At 33.9% G+C, this 5,314-nt stretch overlaps 1 non-coding gene across 1 annotated transcript; it reads right to left on the reverse strand.

Moving 5' to 3' along the window:
• Positions 1-3,456: 3,456 nt before the first annotated feature.
• LOC140851378 (small nucleolar RNA R71) lies at positions 3,457-3,563 on the reverse strand. Its single transcript, XR_012134131.1, has one exon. It is a non-coding gene; the product is annotated as a small nucleolar RNA R71 (small nucleolar RNA).
• Between the last annotated feature and the right edge of the window lie 1,751 nt (positions 3,564-5,314).

Raw genomic sequence — 5,314 nt, forward strand, 5'->3', positions numbered from 1 at the left:
CTGCAGAATATTAGAGTACTGAAGAAGGATGATTTCGAGCTCTACGATGCTGGAGGAGAGTCCATCCAAGCAGAGGCTGTGGAGATATATATGTTAAAGTTACCTTCTAAAAAGATTTTAGAGCTAGAAAACTGTTATTATATTTCTAAGATTATTAAAAATATTATTTCTGTACCATTGCTATTATAATGAAGTTATGAAATAAATGGAAAGAGTAATAGTTACTCAATTTTTTTTTTTAATAAAAATTTTTATCATAGCATTATTAATAATGGTCTTCTGATTTTATCTAATGACAATATTTTTCATATTGATGAAAGTAAAAAGTGAAAAAAAGAAGAATTAAATAATACTTTACTTTGGCATTGTCGACTTGGTCATATAAATGAGACAAGGATTAACAAGTTATATAAAGAAGAGTTCTTTGATCCTTATGATTGTGAATCATTAAGTACTTATGAATCTTGTCTTATGAAAAAAATGACTAAGACTCCATTTAGTGGACATGGAGAAAGGACAAGTGAGTTATTAAGATTTTGATAAGTGGTATATTTTTATATTTATTATAGATATTTTTGGTAATTTATGGTACTAATATTTTCTTAAAAATCTTAATTTCATGAATTTATTGAATTTTCTTAAAAAATAAGTGATTTTGAAAAAAATATGAAATTAGATATATTTATAAAAAAATAGAGGTTAATTTAATTGAGTAATTTAAATATCAAAATGAAGAAAAATTTTTGAAGAATTTAATGCATATTTCTTTCCAATTTTTTAGGTAAAAATCAGAGAAAAAATGGAGCTAAAATACCCTAAAAAATAAAAAAAATAACCTTCGGTGTACGGTGGACCGGCCGCTCGATCCACAAAGCCAGGGCGCGGTCCACCAAAAATGCTACGCAGTCCACAGGCACAGTCTACGGGCAACGAAAGCTATTTTATGCCATTCAATGACTGAGATTTAATCTGAAGATCGATCCAACGGCTGCTGTTCGTTGCCGGTTTATAAGAAGATTTTTTACACGATCGATGGCCGAAAAAGAATCCATCATGAGATCCAACGGCTGAGAATGCTTCCGACTGAGAATAAGAGATTATCAGCACGATTCGACGGTCCAGAACCAATCTCAGGCACGATCGAATGGCTGTGGTTCGATCCGACTTTGATAAAGATTAAAACTATGGATTTTGATCAGATCTGGGCGGTTCAAGCTCCATCCGACAGCCAGAAATATTTCTAAGAGGATTAATATAATTTCTAAGGGTTTTAGGATTTCTTTTCCTACCAAAAAATTATGAAAAATTCTTTTATAAATAAAAGATCCGAGAATAAGCTTTGTGAGTAGAAAAATTGAGTAAAAAATATAAAAAAAATTTTAAAAAAAATTAAATAGCTTTAGGACCCAAGAAAAAGAAGGAGAGAAGTCGGTTCACTCTATGGAGTACGACGAAAAATAAAGAGATCATCAACCATCTTTTCGATGAAGCTTGGCTGATCAACTTCAGATCCTTGTTACAATTTTATTTTTATTTTATTTTATTATTTCTTTTAAATTTTTTGTACTTGAATTTCAATTTCAATTAATGTAAAATTTATTTTTTTGCACTTTAAATTCTCGTCTTTTATTTTTTGCACGTAGATGCTAGGATCTAATTAGTAGATCTTAGTATCAATTTATTTTTATATTTTTTAAATTTTTATTATTTATTTTTATTGCAAGTAGATGCTAGGATCTAGTTAGTAGATCTTAGTATCCGATTTATTTTTTGCACTTTTAATTTTTATTTTTCGACTTAAATTACTTTCTTTAAAATTTTATTTTTTTTTGTAAAATCAAAGATTTCAAATTAAAATCTTGCCTTCTCTGTGGATTCGACCCGATTCACTACTTTTTACATATTTTTAATTTTATTTAAGTCAAAATTTGATTGATAATCACGGTGTCCTAACGACAACATCGCGATCGTATCAAATTTTTGGCACCATTGTCGAGGAATGTACCAATTTTAATGTTTGATTTCTTTAGTTTTCTTGTAACTATTACTTACTAACTTTTTTTATCTTTTTACAGAAAAAATTCAAAAATTAAAAAAAAAAGGAGATAGAAAGCTTCCAAGTTGGTGAGGTCAATCCTAACCCTAGCCTTAACTATTTTTTTTAGTATTAATTATTATTTTTAATTAACCTAAAATTCATCCACATAAACCTAATAAAAATTGTATGACAAGAATAGAAACTTAATTTTTAGGAGCATTCATCATTATAGATTTATTTTTGGTGATCACTGGAGACAAGGTAAGCTTTTAAGTTTTATTAGTTTTATACATCTAATTTAGTTGCATAAAACTCCTTGTTTGAAATTGATTGTGCATATTCATCTCAAATTAATTTAAGAACAACACCCATAACAAGATAAGTGGAAATTTCATCACCCTCTCTTGGCTAAAAATAACCAACCAGCATCCCATATTAACCCTAGCCTAACTAAAATCAAGTAGACATTGGCCCCTAGTATTAATCGAGTTTAGTTCTGAGTATTATGATCAAGTCAAGTGCAAAATAAGTCTGGACTCACTCCTGAAACTGGTGTCTAAGGCTAAAGATTATAAAGGCTCAGCCTAAGTAGATTTGTGGTTATTTAATTGGTTCGTTAGCTTACCTAGCCAATTCAATTGATGTCTAAGGCAAGCAACGGGGGGACCCCCACGATCCCACCTCTTACCTGGCTAGTTGAAGGAAGTGAGAATAAATCTAATTTATATTTAAGCTAAGCCACTCTACATCAACTGTTAGGTCTAAAAAATCCATAGGTGTCTAGGTTTAATTGTTTGCTAACTTGATTGTAATTAACACTAAACCACAACTAATTCTTCCACCTTACGTATCTAGGTCTAGGGCTCTTTCTTTCTTCTCTCTCATTTTTCTCTTAAAAAAAAATGAAACAAAAATAAAACTTGAATCATACATTAGGGTTTGCACTGGTATATGCAAGATAGAAGATCTCTCTATCCTGACCTAGTTGAACCCAATCCTGAGATTGAACGGTTGATTCATATTAAACCTGAAAATTAGATGGCTGGAGATCCTAGAGAACCACCTGGACAGATGAAGAAGTATTTTATTCCTTCCACCTATAATCCATCGACTTGTATCCACTTACCTGATATCCCTACAAGCCACTATGAGATCAAGTCGACCACAATCTAGATGCTCCCATCTTTCTATGGGAATACTAATGAAGATCCTTACAAGCATCTGGATGAGTTCTTAAAAATTTGTTCCACGGTGAAAATTCAAAATTTTACTGATGATGCACTTAGATTGACCTTATTTTCTTCTCACTTAAAGACAAAGCCAAGTACTGGCTTGGCACAATAGGAAGATCAATCCAAACTTGGGCTGAAATACAGCACGAGTTTCTTAAGAAATTCTATCCCATAGGTCGAACCAACACCATGAGGCGAGCCATCACTGGATTTGCTCAGCTTCCAGGAGAACAAATTCATGAATCATGGGAGAGACTTAAGGAATTTCTTAGAAAGTGCCCACACCATGGTCTATCTAAGTGGCAAATTGTTCAAACTTTTTATGAGGCTTTAGGTGACCAGTAAGATAGATGGTAGATGCATCTTGTGGAGGTGCATTCATGAGTAAAAGTGAGGATGAAGCCTACACTTTATTTGAAACTTTGAGTGAAAATTTAATCAATCATGCTTCATTATCCTCCTACGAAAGATCAATCCCTCACCAAAAATGGATAGAAATTTTTGAGATCAAGCAAACAGACTCTAGTCCTAAGGCCGATCTGAACCTAATAGCTCAAAGCTTAGATAAAGTCGACCTTCTTGCCTAGAAATTTGATCAGCTCCTAGCATTAGGTCAATAATCTCCTGCACAATACACACCACCACCTAATTATCAGGAGATTTTTCTATCTATACTAGTCCGGCTCATCATATGAGTGAATGTCCCACAGCCGCACAGTTTTCATCTTTCATTCAAGAATAAGTTCAAGCTACCCAAGGTTACTCCAAATCCCTCAATGATCCATTCTCTAACACATATAATTCAAGCTAGAGGAATCATCCTAATTTTTCTTGGAGACCCCAACAGACTTAGGCTCAGACCCAAATTCTTCCTTTGCAAAACTTTCAAAGTAGGCCTCCATACCAGAATTATTATGCCTACAATAGAGGTAAGCTCAGTCAATCTATCCAGCCATCATATCAAAATCAGTTACCATACCCACCTCCTCAACAGACTAATCTAGCTGATGATAGATTAAACCAACTACAACAACTGATCATGATCCAACAACAATCTATCGCTAGGCTAGAAGCACAAATAGGACAATTAGCTGAGTCTACCATGAGGAGAGAATCAGATCAACTCCCAAGCCAACCAGTACCAAATCCTAGGAATAACCCATCCACTCATCAACCACTTGGATCTAGTCATCAATCTAATGTCCCATCTAAGAATCCTCAATTTGAAAATGCCAAAGCAATTACTGAACTTAGAAGTGGTAGGATTCTTAAGGACCCATACCAAGATCAGGTGAGAGAAGCTAGTACTGATGCTAGCCCAAATGAAAATTTGGAAGAAGAGATTAAAACGAGACTAACCCGATAGAAGAATCAGAGCCAAAATTGCTACTGATCTAAACAGAAAAGACAAAGAAAAGAAGAAAGTGGATGAGTTACCCGAGACATATAGACCAAAAGTCCCATTTCCTTCAGTCTTAGAAGCTGGTTCTTCCTGTAAAAAGCAAGGAGCAAGTAACGAGGAACTGATGGAGTTGTTTAAACAAGTTCACATTAATCTACCCCTCCTCGATGCAATTCAACATGTCCCAGCCTACGCTAAATTTCTTAAGGAACTTTGCACCCAAAAGCGTGAGCCACGAATAATAAAGAGAATCATGTTATCTGAGGATGTTAGTGCAGTCTTGTTAAATCCATTACCTCAGAAAATGAAAGATCCTGATGCTCCTTTGATTTCATGTGTTATAGGAGGCATCACTTTTGATCGAGCCTTGTTAGACTTAGGAGCTAGTGTCAACCTACTTTCAATCTCGGTCTATGAAAAATTTGGGATAGGAGAACTAAAACCCACCTTGTTATTTTACAACTAACTGATAGATCTATCAAGACTCCACGTGGTCTGATTGAGGATGTTATAGTTAAAGTCAATACATGCTATTTTTCAGTAGACTTCCTCATACTTGATATGGAACCATCCCAAGAGCTGAATTAAAATCCCATAATTTTAGGTCGCCTATTCCTAGCCACTGCCAATGCCAATATTAAT

Source organism: Elaeis guineensis, chromosome 8 (assembly GCF_000442705.2).
Source record: "Elaeis guineensis isolate ETL-2024a chromosome 8, EG11, whole genome shotgun sequence".
In the NCBI taxonomy this organism is placed as follows: domain Eukaryota; kingdom Viridiplantae; phylum Streptophyta; class Magnoliopsida; order Arecales; family Arecaceae; genus Elaeis; species Elaeis guineensis.